This window comes from Lithobates pipiens, unplaced genomic scaffold (assembly GCF_037356315.1).
Source record: "Lithobates pipiens isolate NorthernLeopardFrog02 unplaced genomic scaffold, aLitPip1_a1.2 Scaffold_18, whole genome shotgun sequence".
NCBI lineage: Eukaryota > Metazoa > Chordata > Amphibia > Anura > Ranidae > Lithobates > Lithobates pipiens.
Window position 1 is genome coordinate 561,813,354 of NW_027507758.1, and position 22,982 is coordinate 561,836,335.

Genomic DNA, 22,982 nt, shown 5'->3' on the forward strand with positions numbered 1-22,982 from the left:
ACTCATCCTCACTATCATTCCAACATATCTCACACACAAAAACAATCTCACATCAGGCATACCCCTTCCACCTTTTTCCACATCTTTACATAGAACCTCTCTTTTCACACGTTCCATTTTTGCACCCCATACAAACATAAATAGCTCTCTTATGATCCTCTTTAGAATCAACTCTCCCGGATAATAAACTAAAGCAGTATAAAGCAACAAAGGTAAAATAATAGCTTTAATAATCAAAATTTTCCCTGTAAACGTTAATTTTCTGAATTTCCAGAAAGCCACTTTCCTCTTAACTTTTTCTAATATCTCCTCCCAACATTTAACACCATTATTCCTCTGGTCAAAAACAACCCCCAACACTTTAATCTGCTCATTAATCACCTTCACTTTCAAACACTCACCCACACTCAAACTACCAAACCCACAACACACACTCTTGTCCAAATTAATTTTAAACCCAGATGCAGGACAAAAACACTCAGCAACCAACACCGCTCTTTTCACCGATCTCACATCCTTACACACGACAACCACATCATCCATATAAGCCAAAACCTTTGCTTCCCTCCCACCACTCCCCGGTACAGTAACTCCACGAATTATTTTTTCCTTACACAAACTCACCACTAACGGTTCTATACAACAAATGAATAATAAAGGTGACAATGGACATCCTTGACGAACCCCAGAATTGATGTTGATCTTCTCTGTTAAAGCCCCATTTACCAACACACGCGAAAACACATTCCTATACAACACTCTCACCATACACACAAATACTCTCGGAAAATTCATTCGTTCCAACACCAAAAACATAAATTCATGACTCACCCTATCATAAGCTTTTTCAAAATCAAATGACAATAACGCCACACCACTCTTCCTGTCCAACACATCACTCACAACATCTCTCACCAAAATCAAATTCTCCCACACACTCCGACCAGGCACAGCACACACCTGACTTTCTCCAATCACACAATTGATCACTCTTTTAAGCCTATTTGCCAACAACTTTGCAATGATTTTATAATCCACGTTTAGCAACGTTATTGGCCTATAATTACGAATATCCGCCTTATTACCTTTCTTAAATAACAAGGACACTACACCCTCTTTTTGTAAATCACTCAGAGCCCCTTTCTCAAATACTTCATTTACTAACACACACAAATCTTCTTTCACCACATCCCAAAATTTTAAATAGAACTCAACACTCAACCCATCACACCCAGGTGTTTTCCCCTTTGCCATACTCTTAACCACTGTCTCCAATTCCTCACATGTCACACTCTCAATCAACTCCTCATGCTTACATTCATCCAATTTTCTCTCCAGTCCACTCAAAAAATCATTATAAAAAGAAGCATCAATCTCTTTCTTCCCAAATAAATCTTGATAGAACAAAAATACATTCTTCAACATTCCATTTAAATCCGTACACCCATCAATCTCACTAATAACTGCTTTTTTTCCAACACACTTTTTAAAGAAAAAACGAGTACATTTCTCATTCTTTTCAAATTCCTCAACCTTTGCCCTAAAAATAATGCTTTTCCCTCTCTCATCAATCCACTTACTTCTTTCTTTCCGCACCGCTTCCATCTCATCACCAACATTCACTCCAATCTCCTTTAGCTTAATCAACCCTTGCCACCTTGCATTCAATTCCTCATAACATCTCAAACTCTCTCTCTTGCGTACCACTCCCATCCTACTAAAAAATACCTTACACTGTCCTTTACACCAATCCCACCATTTCCTCACACACTTGAATTTCCCTTTCACCTTCCTCCAATTCCCGTATAACTCTCTAAATCTCTCCTCTACTTTACTATCTTCAAGTAACAAAACATTAAGTTTCCACAACCCTCTCTGTACCTCAACACTGCCTTCCACTTTTAATTGTACTAAAACTAAAGAATGATCTGAAAACAAATTTTCACGCAACTCCCACCTTATTGGCTCTAGCCCATCAGAAATAAAACAATAATCGATTCTAGATTTCCCGTTTGAACCTTTCCAAGTAAATCTACTTGACTCCTCTCCAACTACCTTCCATGCATCCCGAAGTTGTAAATCTTCACAAATCTCATTCAAAAGTCTAGACGATTTGTCTAAAGAATGATCCCCACCTCTATCACTCCCTGACAATATACAATTGAAGTCTCCCATAAAAATGACTGGCTCTAAACCAACTAAAAAAACCTTAATTTTTTCCAACAAATCATAACGTTCATTCTTCCGAACAGACCCATATAAATTAATTATTCTAAGGATTTTTCCCATAAAGGAAATTTTAACCATCATCGCTCTGCCTGGTTCAATATGAAAAACAGAAATTATCTCCACTTGGTTTGTCTTCACCAAAAAACCTACTCCAGAATTTTTTGTTTCACTTTCCCCCGACCACAATGACGGGCCAAGAGTCCAGTCCTTTTCCAGATCCCCATACGATAATCTAAAATTAATTCCGCATTCTTGCAATAAAATAATATCTGCTGGGGTACTTGAAAGAAAATCAAAAAAAACAGATCTTCGTCTACAACTCAAAATAGACCTCACATTGAGGGACGCAATCCTCAGAAACATTCAAACATCTGAGAAAGAAAAAAAAAAACCTCTATTTCATACTCCAGGCTATCCTGGTTCAAACCTTTGACCATCTACACACCTCCTTTCAACCCCTGTGTCCGAGATCACAGAATCTCCATCATCCTCCTTCCCCACCACAATCGACCATGAGAAGGAATCCGGAGAACCCATTCCCTCGGAAGTACCCTCCACATCTCCAGGTTCCACTTTCCGCCTTTTGTTCCCCATATCTTCTATTGAGAATTCTTCTTGTCTTCCCTCATTCTCAATACGACATTCCATCTCTTCACATGGCACTTCAGGGATCTTCTCTATCAAACTTTCTTGCGCGCTCCCGCTTGTTTCTGGCACCACATCCGGACTTCCACTCTCCACCCCACCACCTTGTTGTAAATCCGAGCTCTCCTCCATTGGCACATCCACCTCCTCTTCCATCTTCTTATCTTTTCTAGGGGCTTCTTTCTCTTTTTCTTTTCTCATCTTCTCTTTCTCCAGTTCTTTCTCCAATTCTTTCTCCATTTCAACCACCTGTCTCAATACATCATTATCATCCGGGAGGTTCTTTTGTATATTCTTTGGGCCAGCTACTGTTTCCGCAAAAGTTTTAGTCCTCGTTGGACACTCTTCATACGCATGGCCTTGGTTTTTACAATGGGAACACTCTTTAGGGACTCCACACTTCTCCTCCGCATGCCCCAAATTACCACACTTTCCACATTTTTTCAAAAGTTCACAATCTTTTGTTACATGTCCCATTGTTCCACATTTCCAGCAGTACGCTGGCATTCCAGAATATTTCAAAAAACCTCTATTTCTTCCAATTTGAAAGGTCTGGGCAATATGCTCAATATGATCTGGGTTGAATTCATTTGCATAAAAGCGAACTCTATAGAGCCTCTTACCAGACCAAACACCAACAGTATTTTCTATGAGTTTAACAAACTCCACTTCCTCACACTCTAACTTGAGAAAATCCGTCACTTCTCTTGTTGTTACATACGGATTATACATCATAACAGTAACCATTTTCCAGGCGTTTCTATGCAAAAATTCTATTTCAAAATTTTGCATTGCAGGTTGATCTTGTTTTCTTTCCCAATCTCCTTTAAAGGAGCGGTACTTGTCATGATCAGCAAAAACAATTTCAACAACACCCTGGTTCCTGTATTCAGCCATACACCACAAATCCTCCCCATCTACTCCACATGGTGAGAGCACATTTTCCATCACCATTTTAGCCAGATCACTTTCGCCTTCATTTTCTTTTATCTCTACTTTAATTGCATTCCTAAAGCGAACCTCAGGGGCCGCTGAGGTGAATCTGCAATTCTCCATCTGATATGCAAATTAGGTACTCTAAAAAGAGAAACCTTAATCGCCCTCGGCCTTCTCCATACAAGGGGGGAACCCCCAAAAGTACGATGCTCACCTGGCCAGGCACAGAGGCCTGGCCCGCTGATCCCCCGAAAATTCAGGCACGCGCGGGAGTCCGTTGATCTAGCCAATAGGCCGAGAAGCGATAACCCAATTATTCTCTTTTCCGAGCGAGCGGCGGCCAGCCCGCAAGCCAGAGCTCACTGAGAGCTGCTGTTGCTGCCGATGGCCTGGACCCTTGCCTGCCCTTCCCCCACGTCTAGACCGGGCGGAGACGCTGATTAGCAACTTTTCACACCTGGCCTGGCCAAGGCGTCTAATCCCCTGCTGATGACCTAGATAGCAATCCACAATTTTCTAACACCTGCCCAACACCTTTGCAAGCACCTGCTGACCCTGGCATTGACCAGCAGGAAGGCAGCAGCAACAATTTCACTCATCCAGTTGCTTCTCGTTGCTGCTCTACCAGGGAAAAGCATTTGCATGAGACCGCCTCCTGGGACACGTGGACGAAAGCTGAAAAGGCTGGGACCCACTAGAGGGAGACACAGGCTGTCGAATGAATACTCAGGCTGCTGGGACTGCTTTCCAGCAAGCTGTTTTTACGAAGGGACAGGAATGGAGCAAAGTCTGGCCTATTGCAATGGCTGGGCTGGCTGGACATGGCTAGGAAAAAAAAGGCCTCATCTTGGGCCTTGACTAGAAAGTTCTTTCATACTCGAGCTAGCTGCCTTGTCGAAATGTGTCTACTTGCTGACTTCCTAGGTTTGGCTTCTTGCAACTACTGCCACTTCACCTGCTTCTTCCTGAGCAAAAAAATATTGAGCGAGCAAGGAAGGAGGAAGGGAGAAAGAAAGGCCAAGAACTGACACGAAGCAAAAAACACCAGTACACACAGGGGTTAAACGCAAGTTTATTGCAAAAATGAACAACATACAGACAGACAGACAGACAGCTTGTGATCAGCAAAAGTAACATTGCAAGTGAGTGAGCAAGCAAGCAAAAGGATGAGGAGAGAGGATGGAGGAGAATTTGCTGTTTGAATTCATTCTGTTTTTGGAAACTGCATAAGAGAGGGGTGCACCGGTCCTGGAGGTACTGCAATACCAGGTCGATGCGTGGAGTGGACAGAGCAAGCTCTTCTTCCATCTCCCTGTTCTAAAAATCCATTTAATATATGGTCCCCAGATAGGGGACGTATCAGATATTAAACTGATAAGAACAGATTTTTTTTTTTTTTTTAATTCTTTTATTTAAAAGTTTCACAGATAAAATACATAGAAAACATAACTCAAAACACATATGTACAAAAATAAAATGACATAACATTTGTAAAACATATGTGACAATAAGAAATACATTTTCAGACAAAAACAGAAATTTTTACAATATTTACATAACCCACCCACGTCCCTCCCAAAAAACCCACCCACCTCCCTAACCCCACCCACAAAAACCAAAACACTCATAATATCAACAAAATAACAATAGCAATTTCCGTAACAATCATAAAGATAATAAGATACAAAAAAAAACAATAGCAATTTCATAACAATCATAAAGATAACAAGAAAAATACAAAATAACAACGATAATAAGGTAATAAGAAAATTTTCCACATCATCAAAAAAAGTAACATAATCATTTCCAAAGAAAATACAATAATAACAAAAATAACAAATAACCCACTTCCACCCTTCGTGATAAACAACATCAAAACTATCCCTAATATATACTGTCCCTCCACCCTATCCCTACACAAACATACTCACTCCTAAACACTTACTCCACGCTGTCCCTTTATCACCACCTGCACTCACCCTGAAAAAACAGAAAAAAGGTTAATCATCAAAAAAACAAAAATATCAATAACATAGACCCAAAATACACGCTATATACACCATTGCTTCCATTCCCCCAATTTCCATAACTTTCGTGCATCACCCTCCCCAATTTTCTTAAAATCATAATATGCATAATTAAAAATTTTCGATCGGACCATGGCCACACATTCTCTCACTTTAACAACCTCCTGCCTAAAAATCAAAATATTACGCACATCCCACAAACATTCCTTAACACAATTCACCACTATCCACAACAATCTCTCCTCATTCCTCCCTAAATTACACAAACCATATAGCACCATCTCATACGTCACCCTATCAACATCAGTCAAACCCTTAACCATCTTCTCCATCCTAAACCACACCTTCTTGGCATAGCGACATTCCCAAAACACATGCACCACCCTCTCAATCCCTCCACACCCCGGTCTCGGGCACACCTCGCTATCCACAAATCTTCTTCTCCTCTGAAACTCCCTTGTAGGCAAACAACCATGCACCCCCATCCATGCAACATCCTTTTGTCTATTATCCACTCCCTTACAGCACACGTTCTTCCAGACTTTCTTACATTCAGCTACTCTCAAACCACCTATCCCCTCCACTTCCTCCCTTCCTTTCAACAACAGCATAACCTTCTTACTCTCACACCATACGTCACGCGTCACATCTTGCAAAACATACCTCCTCATACACCTATCAATCCTCACATAAAACCAAGGCGCAACAAAACATACAGGCTTCCTCAGATCCACATCATACAACTTATACTTCCGCAACACACTCCCACATGCATATCTCGCCATACACCCCGCAACATTCTCTTTCCCACTTAACCTCACACACATACTTACATACTTTATAACCAAAAACTTTTCAATATTCACCATACCCTTCCCACCATTCAAAACACCTTTCATAACTTTCTCCCTCTTCAACTTCTCCATCTTTGACGACCAAAAAAACGAAAAACACACTCTCACAATCTGCTTCATTACTCTATCCGGAGCCGGAAAAACATAATATAAAAATAACAAAATCGGAATCACAACAGCTTTCACAACCAACACCTTCCCATCCAATGATAAAGTCCTTAGAGACCAGAAATCCACTTTTTTCTTCACTCTCGCCAAAACATCCTGCCAACTCTCTCTCCCATACAAATCTGCATCAAACTTAACCCCTAAAACCCTCAAACCACCAACACAAAACTTCCAACCACATTGTTCAATCCCACCCCAAATTCCAAACAACTTACACTCACTTTTCCCCATATTCACACGGAAACCACTTGCCATACAAAAAATCTCTATCAAAAGTTTCACTCTCTTCAACCCCATCATATCCTTACAAATTACAGTAACATCATCCATATACCCAATCACTTTCAAAACTCTACCACCACTCCCTGGCACCTCCACCCCTCTCACACACTTGTCTTTTGCCAACATCCTCAACAAAGGTTCAATCACACAAACAAATAATACAGGCGATAACGGGCATCCCTGTCTTACTCCCGACCTAATCCCAATATCGGAAGTCATCCACCCATTCACCAACACTTGACTCACCATACCCCTATACAAAACCTTGATCCACCCAATCAAAACCTCAGGTATCCCCATCCTCCTCAACACGTTAAACATAAACTCATGCGACACCCTATCATACGCCTTCTCAAAATCCACAGCCAACACCGCCACCTCCTGCTTCCTCTCCTTACAATACCATAATACATCCCTCAGGCACACCAAACTTTCCGCAATAGACCTCCCAGGCACCGCACACACTTGCTCTTCTCCCACCAATTTCTCCACCACCGCACGCAACCTATTTGCCAACACTTTCGCCACAATCTTATAATCAACATTCAACAACGATATAGGCCTCCAATTCCTCAAATCATGCTTGTCCCCCTTTTTATAAATTAAAACAATCACACTTTTCAACATTGATTCAGGCATCCTCCCCTCTTCCAAAACCTTCATTACCATCTCATACACACAATCACCAATCACATCCCAAAACGTACAATAAAACTCAACTGGCAAACCATCACATCCAGGCGTCTTACCCTTTTTCATACTCCCAAGACATTCATCAATCTCACCCTTACTCACTTTTTCCCCTAGCATACTCTTATCCTCCACATCCAGACACATTTCAACCTGTTCCAACACTTCCTTTTCAACCCTCTCATTCCTCTTCTTCTCTGCATACAATTTGGAATAAAACTTCCAAATTTCCTCTCCCACCCTTCCTTTCCCATTCACTACCAGCCCATTCTCATCCAACACACTCGACAATTCCACCTTCCCACCATACACCTTTTTAAAGAAAAACCGCGTACACTTCTCATCCTTCTCTTTCACCACCATCCTTGCTTGAGAAATAATCTCTCTCCCCCTCCGCTCCATAAACACTCTCAACTTCCCCCTCGCTTCCACCAACTCACATCCCACATTCTCCCCCCATTCCCTCAGTTCTTCCAAATACACCAACCTCTTCAACCACCATTCATACGCCTCACGCTCCTTTTTCGCAATCTCACAACCCTTCCTCACAAAAAACCTCTTAGTCTGCACTTTCACCCATTCCCACCACTCAATTACACTCAAAAAATCATTCCTCCTCCTTTTAAACTTCTCAAACAACACAACATACTCACTCTTAACACTCTCATCTTCCAACAACTCCACATTCAACTTCCATACACCTTTACCATACATTACCTCCGAACCCATACTCACAACACATTCGATCCGGCCATGGTCCGTGAAAGGCTCCCGCCGTATGGAAAACGATTCCGGCTGTAAGTTTTTAGAAATAAAACAAAAATCAATTCTTGACTGTACACTCCCCTTGTCACTAAAATAAGAAAACCCACCACCTTCCCCCACATCCCTTAACCCAAACAAACGTAACACCTCCCCCAACTCCTTCCCAGACTTATCCACATCCCCACCACCACCTCCACCACCACACCTATCCCCACTATGCAAAATACAATTAAAATCACCCAACACAATAATAGGATCCCTCCCCCCTAAAAACAACTTCATTTTATCCAACAATTCCAACCTCCCCTTCTTATCAACAGGTGCATAAACACAAAATAACTTAAAAACAACACCCCCAAACTCCAAAAACACAAGCAAACACCGTCCCACCTCCACCTCCACCTTCCTTAACACCCTAATCTTATTATTCTTAATCAAAACACACACACCACTACTCCTACACCGACCTAACGACCACACCGCATCACCAAGGGGCCACCTTGCGGAATGCGGTTCTTCCCTCAAATTGCAGTCTTGCAGGCAAAAAATATCGGCAGCATATCCGGCCAAGATTTTAAAAATGGCTGCCCGCCTGCCAGCAGTCCCAATACTTCTGCAATTGAGGGAAGACACTCGTAAGTCCATAGAAAATTAGGAAGGGATCATATCTCTGTCATGACTTCTTTCCTTTTTTCCCGACTCTACTGCTGGACCTAGTCTTTTTTGAGCCCACCCCCTCCCCGGGACTGCCTCCCGTTTTTCCCTTAGTCTTCTCCACCGTTCCCTCCGGCACCCTGCAGTACCCCATAACCTCCTGCAGATCGGAGACCTGGCCAGTGCTCACATAAGATGGAGCCAGTGAGGAGTCCGAGTCGACTGCCGCCTCAGATGGACCAGGCGTTCCAGGGTCAGGAGAGTCCGGGTAAGAGCCTATAACCTGGGAGGGAGAAGGAGACTCAGGGACTTCCAGCTTCCTCTTAAGGGAAGCCTGCCCTACCTCCATCCCCTCCTCCTTCTCCTCACCGCTGCCCTCCGCCTCCCCCTCGGCCATGAGGTGCCCAGGGACACTCTCCTCTGGCACAGGAGAGGCCTCTACGGTGTCCACAGGGGAGGGGCCTGGCTCACCCTCCATAGGTGGGCAGGCATCAGCCCGCACCACCACTTCCTCAGGTAGCTCTGCGGCCCGCCCCTCGGAGGTCACAGCGGTGATTGGTACAGGCCCTCTGGCCACATCCGCATAGGACAACACCTTTTCCCCCGCCGCCTCCACTGCTTTCTCTGGTGCAACCTCCGCAGTGGTCCCAGATGTTCGGGACACCTTGGGGCACTGTCTGGCGAGGTGTGTCCTACTGCCGCAGATGTGGCAGCTCTTGCTCTCCGGACATTGGCCTGCTCCATGACCCTGTTTAAAACAATTGCGGCAAGTCAGACCCGCCCCGCATTGGTCCTTGGTGTGCCCAAAGGTGAAGCACTGGCGGCAGAAGAGGGGCTGACCAGGGTACCAAAGGTAGCCGCGATTCCTCCCGATGGAGAAAGACTGAGGGGGGTGTCGGATTCCCCCTATACCCTCCGAATCAGGCCTAAATGTTACCCAAAATTTACGCTGCCCATTAAAGGTGCCGAGAACATTTGTCAGTTTCACGCCTGCTGAAACTGACTCGCAGTACCTGAACAAAAAGGCAGCGATCTCCTCATCCTGTACAAATGGATTGTACATATGCACAGTGATGGGGAGCCGCACTTTCGTCTCGCTACACAAAAACACGATCCCTTCCAGCATTTCGTCTCCTTCCTTCTCGCTCTTCCGCAGCATACATGTTTGCAGGTCCTCCTTTTTCCAGAACGTAACGTCATACATCCCAGTGGTAGGGAAACACTGCATGCAAAAAATGCTTTCTCTCGGCATCCCAAAAAAGTCCTCGATCAGCTGTTTCTGGACAAAATGCAGACCGACGTCGTTCCTCCTAGGCTCGGTTACGACCAGCCTCAAAGTGTTGGGTGCGCTAGGTGGCCCCACCATCACTCACGCCCACCAATCCCACCGCCACATAAAAATGGTAGGGAAAGGCGATCGCAACTCGTTCACTCCCGGTGGCGTCCCCCCCAATAGCAGCATGGGGTGTACCCGCAGGAAACACCCCAAGGCCGAGAGGGACCGGCACCGGTCGTTACCTAATGGCACAGACCAAGACAGAAAACTGCACTTGGTCTTAGCCAAAAGGCCGAGAAGCGATAACCCAATTATTCTCTTTTCCGAGCGAGCGGCGGCCAGCCCGCAAGCCAGAGCTCACTGAGAGCTGCTGTTGCTGCCGATGGCCTGGACCCTTGCCTGCCCTTCCCCCACGTCTAGACCGGGCGGAGACGCTGATTAGCAACTTTTCACACCTGGCCTGGCCAAGGCGTCTAATCCCCTGCTGATGACCTAGATAGCAATCCACAATTTTCTAACACCTGCCCAACACCTTTGCAAGCACCTGCTGACCCTGGCATTGACCAGCAGGAAGGCAGCAGCAACAATTTCACTCATCCAGTTGCTTCTCGTTGCTGCTCTACCAGGGAAAAGCATTTGCATGAGACCGCCTCCTGGGACACGTGGACGAAAGCTGAAAAGGCTGGGACCCACTAGAGGGAGACACAGGCTGTCGAATGAATACTCAGGCTGGGACTGCTTTCCAGCAAGCTGTTTTTACGAAGGGACAGGAATGGAGCAAAGTCTGGCCTATTGCAATGGCTGGGCTGGCTGGACATGGCTAGGAAAAAAAAGGCCTCATCTTGGGCCTTGACTAGAAAGTTCTTTCATACTCGAGCTAGCTGCCTTGTCGAAATGTGTCTACTTGCTGACTTCCTAGGTTTGGCTTCTTGCAACTACTGCCACTTCACCTGCTTCTTCCTGAGCAAAAAAATATTGAGCGAGCAAGGAAGGAGGAAGGGAGAAAGAAAGGCCAAGAACTGACACGAAGCAAAAAACACCAGTACACACAGGGGTTAAACGCAAGTTTATTGCAAAAATGAACAACATACAGACAGACAGCTTGTGATCAGCAAAAGTAACATTGCAAGTGAGTGAGCAAGCAAGCAAAAGGATGAGGAGAGAGGATGGAGGAGAATTTGCTGTTTGAATTCATTCTGTTTTTGGAAACTGCATAAGAGAGGGGTGCACCGGTCCTGGAGGTACTGCAATACCAGGTCGATGCGTGGAGTGGACAGAGCAAGCTCTTCTTCCATCTCCCTGTTCTAAAAATCCATTTAATATATGGTCCCCAGATAGGGGACGTATCAGATATTAAACTGATAAGAACAGATTTTTTTTTTTTTTTTTTTTTTACCCATCAGATCTCAAGCAAGTCAATATATCTCACAGAAAAGATCGTCCACCTTCAAGAACCTTCCGCCCAAGTTCTTTCCAGGTACTCGCTCAAATCATCATATAGGCTCCATATTTATCACAAAACATCATAAAAACATCATATATACATTTTAAAACATAATATACACACCCATACCCTTACCAACCACCCCCCTTCCACCTACCCCAACCCCAATATTCATTTGCTTCATCCACTCCCATATGCTTCCTATCAACCAACAACACCACATACAACCTGGCAAAAAACAAATTCATACAATCCACCTCAGACATTACAAGCTTCCTTCTCACATCCCAACACCTTGCATCCCACATCACCTCCCTAAAGATTGCGACAATAATCCAAATTTTCCTCTGTAATGTCTTATGTCCCTCCACCAATCCAAAGAACCACACCACCTTTCCCGCACCCTTGAAGCCCAGCACCTCCCCCACAAAAAAGGCCAATTTCAACCGCACTCTACGTACAAAGGGACAATAAAACAAAGCATGTTCTGCAGTCTCGAGATCGTTACACCCTTCTCTAGGACATTTATCATCCCTAGAAAGATCCCTTGCCTTTAAAAAGGCTTTCGTCAATAATGCCCCATGAAACGCCAGCCAGGAAACCTCCTTTTGCCTATTAGAGACTCCATCCAACAAAAATCTCTTCCAGCATAAATCCGTTAGTCTAGAACTAAGTCCACAGATGTTAGCCCTCACCACGTCCCTCAGTAACCACTTTTTCAAAGCCCTCTTTTCAGTTGCAGCTCCTCCCATCTCTTTCAGTCTATTGGTCTCATAAAAAGCAGCCAACTTTAAATAAAAGGAAGGCGTTACCAAAGCAATTGGTCTCGATGCGTCTTTCTCGCACCAGCCCCATTTAATCAGGGTCCACCCCGCCAAATATCTCATTAAAAGGCCAGTCTTGCCCCCGGCCATAAAAGCTTTGAAATGCGCCAACCAAAGATGCATATTTAGAAAAACAGGGATATCAGGAAACCCACATCCTCCTTCTTCGAGTTTTTTTATCACTACTTTCCTCTCCACCCTTTCCATCTTACTACCCCAGAAAAAAACAAACAGAACTCTCACAATTTTTTGCATCCACCTCACATTGGGTGGGAAGACCAAACTATAGTACAGTAATAAAGGCAAAATTACCGATTTAACCACCAACACTTTCCCCGCTAGAGTCAGCCGTCTTAATTTCCAAAAATCGATTTTCCTCTGGATCTTCCCCATCGCCTTCTCCGCATTGGATTGGTCCAGTAGATTCCTTCCAAACTGGGTCCCCAAGATTACTATGGAATCGACCACTTCCACCTTTACCTCCTTCAGTGTTCCAGACCCACTCAACATACAGACCTGACTCTTTCCCCAATTGACATTCAGCCCGGACACGCAACTGAACAATTTAAGCTGAAGTTCAGCCCTCCTTACATCGGCCTCAGAAGAGCAAATAAATGTTGCGTCATCCATATAACAGACTGCTTTAGCGTATTCTCCTCCACTTCCTGGCAAAAAAACACCTTTTATCCCCTTATCCTTCCCTACATGACGAAGAAGGGGCTCAATTGCGCAAATAAACATAATCGGAGACAGAGGACAACCCTGTCGGACTCCCGCTCTAACAGAAAAGAAATCAGATAAATTGCCGTTAACTAAAACTTGACTCACAATCCCCGTATACAAACCCCTCAAAGTTTTTAAAAAGGGCATCGGAACTCCCATCTGCCCCAACACTTTAAATAAAAAGGAATGCGCCACCTTATCATAGGCCTTTTCCAGGTCCACTCCCATAAGGGCCAGGGGCCTATTATTCAGCTGTGAATAAGTAACCAAATCTCGTAATAAAATTAGAATATCAGAGATCCTGCGGCCAGGCACCGCACACACCTGTTCCTCCCCGACCAACATATGTACCACCATACTAAGCCTATTAGCCAACAACTTTGCCACAAGTTTGTAGTCAACGTTTAACAACGTGATAGGGCGCCAGTTTTTTATCTCCCTTCGATCCCCCTTTTTAAAAATTAAAGTAATTGCCCCCTCCTTCATGGTGGGGGACAATACCCCATTTGAAACACAAAAAGAAACAATCTCTGTAAGATGCCCTTTCAAACTTCCCCAAAACTTGATATAAAACTCGGCTGGGAGGCCATCTTTGCCAGGAGTTTTATTTCTCTGCATACTCTTCAATCCTCTCTCGACTTCCAACTCTGTTACATCATCCATCAATCCCTCAGCATCCTCCTTCTCCAAACATCTTCCCAAAACACTACAATATTCCTCCTGCTCCTCCTCCTGCACCCCCTTTTGTACATCATATAAATTTTTATAAAAGGAAAATACTTCCTCCAACACTCTATCTCCTTTCACCTCTTCCTCCCCCACCAATACAGAAGTCATTGTCTTCCTTCCAGAAAAGGCCTTCTTGAAGAAGTACCTGGAGCACTTCTCCCCCTCCTCCATATCTGTAACTTTGGCATTGAAGAGAATACTTTTCCCTTTCTCCTTCAACATCTTATCTCTCAATTCACGCACTTCCTTCAGCTCCTCGCACACATCAATACCTAACCTTTTGCATTTATGCAAAAAGGACAGTCTATTAATCAGAACCAACTCATCCTTCTTTCTCTCCGCAGCCTTCAATCGGCCCATTCTCTGGAAGAATTCAGCAAGACATCCCTTAACCCAATCCCACCACACCAGGACATTCGTAAAGCTCTCTTTCTGCTCCACCAACTCCTCCAGGTAAGTACTGCATTTTCTACAAACATCCTCATCATCCAGAATTGAAACATTTAATTTCCACCACCCACCACCAAACTTGACGCCTCCCCCAACATCCAACTTGCAGCTCAATAGCATATGATCCGAAAAAAGGACTGGGGTAACCTCATAACCAATTATCTCAACGAATTCAGATGTTAACAGAAAGTCAATACGGGATGACACGGTCCCCTTATCGGAACGGTAAGTATACGCTGTCTGATCCCCATCCACCACCAAAGCAACGTCCTTAAGCCTAAAATCACTTATAAGCTCATTCAATAGGCGGGAGGTCACATCCACCCCCCCTCCTTCACTAATACCACATCTATCACGCCCCTTCCTTACACAATTAAAATCACCCGCCACAATCGTTGTCATTCTCCCTGGTAGATGCATCCTTAAAACATCCAGAAATTCCTTACGTCCCCTCTTCTCCGCAGGCGCATAACAATTAAACAATCTTATCCTTTCATCCTTAAATTCAAACGTAACTGACAGACACCTCCCAGGGACCACTTCCTCATATGATAGAACTTTCAGGTTATCATTTTTAACAAGCACCCCAACACCTTCGGACCTGGATTCACAACAAGGAGCCCACACAGCCACTCCCTTCTCCCATTTGGTAATGCCTGACAGATCATCTACACCGCATTCCTGCAGACAAATTATATCAGCATTGACAGAACCCAAAAAATCCAAAACCAAAGCCCTCCGACCACCTGCTTTAAGGCTCCTAACATTTAAAGAAACAACAGTAAGAGCCATCATCAAAAAACGAAGACTAGCCATCATAAAAAATTAACAAGGTCCTTCCTTAAGTCTGGGATCTCCTTGCCTCATCCGCTGTCTTCTCCTTGGCTCTGGAGAACTGGCGACCCCCTCTTCGGAAGCCCCAGGAGAAGCGATGTATAAGGAGTTTCCCTCCTCACTTTCCACACCACCCCCCTCTGTCCGAGTCCGCTTTCCAGTCAGCTGAGTTTCAGAACCAGGGGAAGACAACATAGGTTGGCCACATTCAAGACTTTCGTCACTGTCCATATCATCCATGTCATCTTGCTCCTCATCCTCACTGGAGGAAATATCACCGACCAACACCGGAGTCACGAGCGGGCTAGATACCGGACTAACCACCGGGTTACCACCTTCAATGATGATCTCGATGCCATCCGGAGAACCAGGGGACTGAGCCGCCTCTCCGCCTACTTCCATCTCCTCTTCTTGGGGGGAATTACCATCCGCATTGGGATCATCCGCATGATCCCCTTCTGGACCCTCCGCCTTCTTTGGGTGGGCAGAGTTACAGCCGGAGGCGTCAGCCGCAGCCGCGGCGGCGCCACCCGCTTTCCTCACTCCGTCACCTGTCCCTCCAGCATCACCGGGTGGAGCGTCACTGGGACCAGACTCAGGGGTTCCGCTGGCATGACTCCCTTCCTCTGGAGCCCTCTCAGCACCCCCTCCTTGTCCGCCCCTCTGCTCTGCCCCCCATCCCATCTTGGTACCGGCTTGCTTCTTCCTTTCCCTCTCATAATCCGGGCATTGCTTTGCCAAATGTCCTGCACGTTTACAGATGTCGCATATCTTCCCTGCTTTACAGTCTTTGGCCTTATGTCCCACCTGCTGACAAAGCCTGCACCTTTCACTCATCTCACATTCATTACTAGTATGACCATACATTAGACATTTTCTGCAGTACTTCGGTTGCCCCTGATAGAATAAGAAACCCCTCTCTCCACCAATCGTGAAGATAGGGGGCGGCCGTTTCACTCCCCCAATACTGTCACGGTCCAGTTTAAAACGGCCAAAAAACCTGTATTTGCCTGTCCAAATATTATATCTATTCAGCACAGGTTCACCCCCTCTTAGTACTTCACAGTAATTATCCAGAAACGCTCTTACCAAAGCCGGGTCCGCAAACGGGTTGTACATATGTACAATGATCATTTTCTCCTCCTCCATAAACAATGGAATTACTTGTATGAATCTCAATGCACCTTCTCCTTTCATCTTTTCAGCACCTTCAAAAATATTCCAACAAATTGCTGTAGAGGAAAAGGTCACATCGTAAATACCTTGGCTTGGGAAATCCTGGAGGCACAACACATCTCTCACCGCAATATTGAAGGTCTCCGTCAGCACATCCACCACGATCGTCTTCAAGGACACCTGCTCCTTGCATCCTGGCATCACCAGAAACCTGAGCGAGTCTTTAAGCCCACGGTTCGCCATCTTGGAGGAAAATAAAGGGTCAACGATCCGCCCGCCTACCTATGGGGGCCCCCACAAGGAGGAACCCCCACAGTTCCGCCAACCGACCGAAGAACAGACGCCCTTCCAAAGGCGATCGCTTCCCGTTGCCCGGGGACTAAGCCTAAGGCCAATAGCAGCAAGGGGGGGCCCTCCGAAAAGGGACGCTCCCCCCAAGGCCGACCGTCGGGTACCCCGGGCACCTCTTAACCAAGACTCGCACAGCACAAGTACTGCACTTGATCTTGGCCAAAAGGCCGAGAAGCGATAACCCAATTATTCTCTTTTCCGAGCGAGCGGCGGCCAGCCCGCAAGCCAGAGCTCACTGAGAGCTGCTGTTGCTGCCGATGGCCTGGACCCTTGCCTGCCCTTCCCCCACGTCTAGACCGGGCGGAGACGCTGATTAGCAACTTTTCACACCTGGCCTGGCCAAGGCGTCTAATCCCCTGCTGATGACCTAGATAGCAATCCACAATTTTCTAACACCTGCCCAACACCTTTGCAAGCACCTGCTGACCCTGGCATTGACCAGCAGGAAGGCAGCAGCAACAATTTCACTCATCCAGTTGCTTCTCGTTGCTGCTCTACCAGGGAAAAGCATTTGCATGAGACCGCCTCCTGGGACACGTGGACGAAAGCTGAAAAGGCTGGGACCCACTAGAGGGAGACACAGGCTGTCGAATGAATACTCAGGCTGGGACTGCTTTCCAGCAAGCTGTTTTTACGAAGGGACAGGAATGGAGCAAAGTCTGGCCTATTGCAATGGCTGGGCTGGCTGGACATGGCTAGGAAAAAAAAGGCCTCATCTTGGGCCTTGACTAGAAAGTTCTTTCATACTCGAGCTAGCTGCCTTGTCGAAATGTGTCTACTTGCTGACTTCCTAGGTTTGGCTTCTTGCAACTACTGCCACTTCACCTGCTTCTTCCTGAGCAAAAAAATATTGAGCGAGCAAGGAAGGAGGAAGGGAGAAAGAAAGGCCAAGAACTGACACGAAGCAAAAAACACCAGTACACACAGGGGTTAAACGCAAGTTTATTGCAAAAATGAACAACATACAGACAGACAGCTTGTGATCAGCAAAAGTAACATTGCAAGTGAGTGAGCAAGCAAGCAAAAGGATGAGGAGAGAGGATGGAGGAGAATTTGCTGTTTGAATTCATTCTGTTTTTGGAAACTGCATAAGAGAGGGGTGCACCGGTCCTGGAGGTACTGCAATACCAGGTCGATGCGTGGAGTGGACAGAGCAAGCTCTTCTTCCATCTCCCTGTTCTAAAAATCCATTTAATATATGGTCCCCAGATAGGGGACGTATCAGATATTAAACTGATAAGAACAGATTTTTTTTTTTTCTACCACTCAGACTGAATCACTCTTAAACTCAGCTTAAACAAAATAAACGAGCACACCGGAACCTACACTGAGCCGTGTTCATTTCATCATATGTGGCTTAACATATCATAAAAAACAACAAGATAAAAACATATATATAAAACTCATATATACATTATATACATCAGTCCCTTACCCCTCACCCACACGCCACCTCTCAAAATTCCAATACGTATCAGCCTCCTCCACACCCATTCTTTTCCTATCGACAGCCAAAACATAGAACATTTTTGCCAAAACCCAATCAGCACCGTCTTTCTCAGTCAAAAACAACTTCTTCTTCACCAAAGCACACCGCGCCTCCCACATCACCTCCCTTACTACTGCAGACAATACAAACATTTTGTGCTCCTTTTTCTTATCACCTTCCACCAAACCAAACACCCCTGCTTCAAAAGACACACCTTTCATCCCCACCAACCTTTCCACATAGCCACACAGCAAACTCCAAAATCTTTTAGCAAACAAACACTCCCAAAAGACATGCCTTACAGTCTCATTCTCTGAACAACCTTCCCTGGGGCACACCTCCCTCCTCACCAAATCACGTGACTTTAAAAAGGACATTGTTAGCAAACAATTGTGCAATGACAACCATGCCACTTCTCTCTGGTTATTTGTTACACCCTTCAGAAGTAAGTTCTTCCAACAGACTTCCGCACTCTTTAACCTTAATCCAAAAACGTTAGATGGTAATTCACTCCTCCTCAACCATAGCCATAAAGACTCTTTCTTCCAAGCATTCTCTCCTAGCTCTTGTAACTGATTCTTCTGAAAAAACTCAGTCATTTTTAAATAGTAAACAGGAGATAGCATGGACATTGGTTTTGTGAGGTCCCTTCCACACCACCCCCACTTTAACAAGGGCCACCCAATCAAATAGCGCATTAACGCAGCCGTCTTTCCTCCTGCCAGAAATGCCTTGAGGTGCACTAACCACCACTGGACCTCTAAAAAAAGGCCAATATTTGGGAAGTTGTACCCACCCAAATGAACTTTTTTCATGACCACCTCCCTTGAGACTCTCTCCATTTTGGAGCCCCAAAAAAAAACAAAAAGCAACCTTGTAATCCGCTGTACCCACCTCTTATTTGGAGGGAATACAACAGAGAAATACAGCAATAAAGGAAGAATTACTGCTTTTACTATTAATGTTTTCCCGGTAAGGGATAGTCTTCTGGTCTTCCATAAATTCATTTTTCTTTCTACTTTTTCTAACCCTTTAGCAGCATTCACCTGGTTAACCAAATTTCTTTCAAAGTGTACCCCCAACACCTCCACCTCCTGCACCGTCCTTAGTTTACTTCTTGTTACATCACACGTGCCACTCAAAACACAAATACTACTCTTGCCCCAATTCACACGCAATCCTGACATGGCCCCAAAAATCCCAAGCTGGAGCTCAGCCCTACTCACATCTCTTGCGTTGTTACATAGCAGGCTCACATCATCCATGTAGCATAGAGCCTTCACTGGCTCATTCCCACCACCTGGTATAAACATACCTTTAAAACATTTATCCATTATCACGTGCTTTAAAAAAGGCTCTATCACGCAGATGAAGGCAATAGGCGACAGAGGGCACCCCTGCCTTACCCCCGATCTCACCTGCACTTCCCTTGACAGCTTTCCATTCACCAAAATTTGGCTACTAATCCCTTCATAAAGGCTCTCCACTAACCTCACGAAATCTTCAGGGATCCCCATCTGCCTCAACACTATAAAAAGAAATCTATGAGCCACCCGATCATACGCCTTTTCTAAGTCGATGCTGGCCAACGCCAAAGGCGTGTTATTACATTGGGCATAGTATACAAGGTCCCTTAGGAGGATTAAATTATCGGAAATCCTCCGTCCAGGCACAGCACAGGTCTGCCCCTCACCAATAATCTTATCTATGATCCTACTCATCCGATCAGCCAATAATTTTGCAAAGATCTTGTAGTCGCAATTCAATAAGGAAATTGGGCGCCAGTTTTTGACCTCCCTCTGATCCCCTTTCTTATATAGCAGAGTAATTATTCCCTTTTTCATTGATGCTGATGTTCTTTTTTCTTTCATGCAGGTCTTCATCACCAGGCAGAGATCGTCCTTCAACACCGACCAGTATTCGATATAAAAATCGACAGGTAAGCCATCTTCGCCAGGAGTCTTATTCTTCTTCATCCCCTTCATCACTTTCTCAATCTCATCATCCTCTACCGGGTCCAACAATGCGTCAGCATCCTCTGAACATAAGTTCCCTTTCACCACTTCGCAATAATCCTGCATCTCTTCTTCCGTAGCGCCACCATTGTTGCTATACAGACTCGCATAAAAGGATCGGATGACTTCCACCATACGATCCCCGCTCACCTCACGTCCTTCTTCCCATACTGTCTGAAACATCCTCTTTGGGCCAAACGATTTCTTAAAGAAGAACGCCGAGCACTGCTCATCTTCCTCCATCACCTGAATCTTTGTTCTGAAAACGATCTTCTTCCCCCGTTCTTTAATCCTCTCGTTCCGAGCTTCCCGTACCTCTTTCAATTCTTCTTCCACCTCCACTCCCATCCTCTTACACCGAAATAAGAAATGTAACCTATCTACTAGATTCCTTTCTTCCTCATACTTCTTCTTTGCCACCTCCACCCCCAACCTCTTAAAGAAACAACCAATCTTGTATTTTGCCCAATCCCACCATTCCAGAATATCGCCAAACTCATATTTTTTGAAGGAAAGCCATTCATAAAACTCTTTGAATCTTAAAAACACCCCCTCCTCCTTTAAACATGAACAATTCAATTTCCATGCACCCCGTCCAAAGATTCTATTTATATCCAGGCAAAAGGAGCCTGTAATCATACAATGATCCGAAAAGGAAACAGGATCAACTTGGTAGCTAGTCACTCTTAAAGCTAAGGAAGCAAAAATAAAGTCTATACGAGATCTTACTGATCCTTTATCAGAAAAAAAAGTAAAGGCCAAATCATTTTTCTGGACGACCAGGCCAACATCCTGAAAGTGAAAGTCATTCACTAGCTCATTCAATACCTTGGATGTCACATCCATACCCCCATCCACACTGGCACCTTGTCTCTCCTCACCCCTCCTCACACAATTAAAATCCCCTGCCAAAATGGTTGGCATTCTACCAGGTAACCATATTTTAAGGGTATTAAGAAAAGTCATACGCTCCTTTTTCTCTGCAGGCGCGTAACAATTCACCACTCTCACTTTGTGCCCCGCCACCTCCAAAATCACAATCTGCAACCTCCCCGGCACCACCACCTCATGTGAAACAAAATGCACATAGGGACTCTTAATTAATATCCCCACCCCTTCATTCCTAGATGCACACAAGGGGGACCACAGGGAAACCCCGAGATTCCACTCATCACAAACCGCCCTTTCCACCCCACATTCCTGTAAACAAACTACATCAGAGCGTACCCCTTCTAGAAACTCGAAAACAGCAGCTCTTCGCCACCTAGAACATATGCTTCTAACATTTACCGAAGTTACTGTCAGAGCCATAAGAAAAAAAAGAAAAAATGATAGCATAGCCATAACAAAAAAACTTATTGGAAATGTGCAGTACTGTCCACTCCCTTGCTTGCCACATTGGCATACGTTAGCCTTTTCCTTGTGAAAGGAGAGCTGGCAGACTCTGAACCCGAGCCTCCATCATCTGGAAAAGGGACATCTCCCCCACCTCCTCCTCCCCCTTCCTCTCGCGCCCTTTTAATAGAGGATTGGGAAGTCTCTTCCATTGAGATTACCAATCTCTGTCCACATTCAAGACTTTCGTCGCTGTCCATCTCCTCATCACCATCTTCCTCAGCACTAGATGATAAACCGCTTATCAACTCCGAAAGACGTCCTGGACTTGCCAAAGTCACACTCTGATCCCCTTCTGGCCCTCCATCCTCCGGGGGTCCTTGCTCCACCTCCTCTTCCTCTACTCCTGGCTGCTCCTGCGGGTCTTCACCTACAGCAGTAGTCAGGCTCCCAGGGCCATCACCAACATCAGCCACCTTATCAACAGGGGCATCATTGGAAACAGAACTCCTGTTCACCGCCTCCCCTTGCTCTGTAGGAGCAGCGTCATTGGCCTCAGGCCCTGAAGACGTAGCAGGCCGATCCGCATCAGCGGGTTCAGCACTGCCACCCTCCCCCCGGGCCTCTGCTCGCCTCTGCTGCCTACGCCTGGCTTGGGTCTTGGCTAACACATCATGAAATTCAGCTTCTCTTTTGGCTGCAAAGTATTCCTCACACTGTCTTGCTAGATGTCCTACCTTCTTACAGATGTCGCAAACTCTAGTTTTTTTACATTCCTTCGAAGGGTGACTCTCACTCCCGCAAAATCTGCACTTAATGTTTCTGTCACAGTCCCCACTTGCGTGGCCATAAACACAACACTTCCGACAATACACCGGCTGCCCGGGGTAAAAAAGAAAACCCCTTTCTCCCCCAATGTTAAATATAGCCGGAGGCCTCCTCACCCCTCCAACACAACTTGAGTCTGAACGGAATTTTCCGTAAAACCTATACTTTCCGTTCCAAATACCAAATTTGTTCAAGATCTTGTCTCCACCCCTCAAATTGTCACAGTAATTATTTAGAAATGCCTTCACCAAGTTAATA

At 45.2% G+C, this 22,982-nt stretch overlaps 2 non-coding genes and 1 pseudogene across 2 annotated transcripts; all 3 read right to left on the reverse strand.

The window, feature by feature from the left end:
- Window positions 1-5,042: 5,042 nt before the first annotated feature.
- On the reverse strand, window positions 5,043-5,233 carry LOC143990480 (U2 spliceosomal RNA). The gene has a single exon (XR_013277359.1). It is a non-coding gene; the product is annotated as a U2 spliceosomal RNA (small nuclear RNA).
- Window positions 5,234-11,745: 6,512 nt separating this feature from the next.
- Window positions 11,746-11,964, reverse strand: LOC143990510 (U2 spliceosomal RNA; annotated as a pseudogene).
- A 6,187-nt stretch (window positions 11,965-18,151) lies between these two features.
- Window positions 18,152-18,334, reverse strand: LOC143990513 (U2 spliceosomal RNA). The gene has a single exon (XR_013277374.1). It is a non-coding gene; the product is annotated as a U2 spliceosomal RNA (small nuclear RNA).
- Window positions 18,335-22,982: the final 4,648 nt, after the last annotated feature.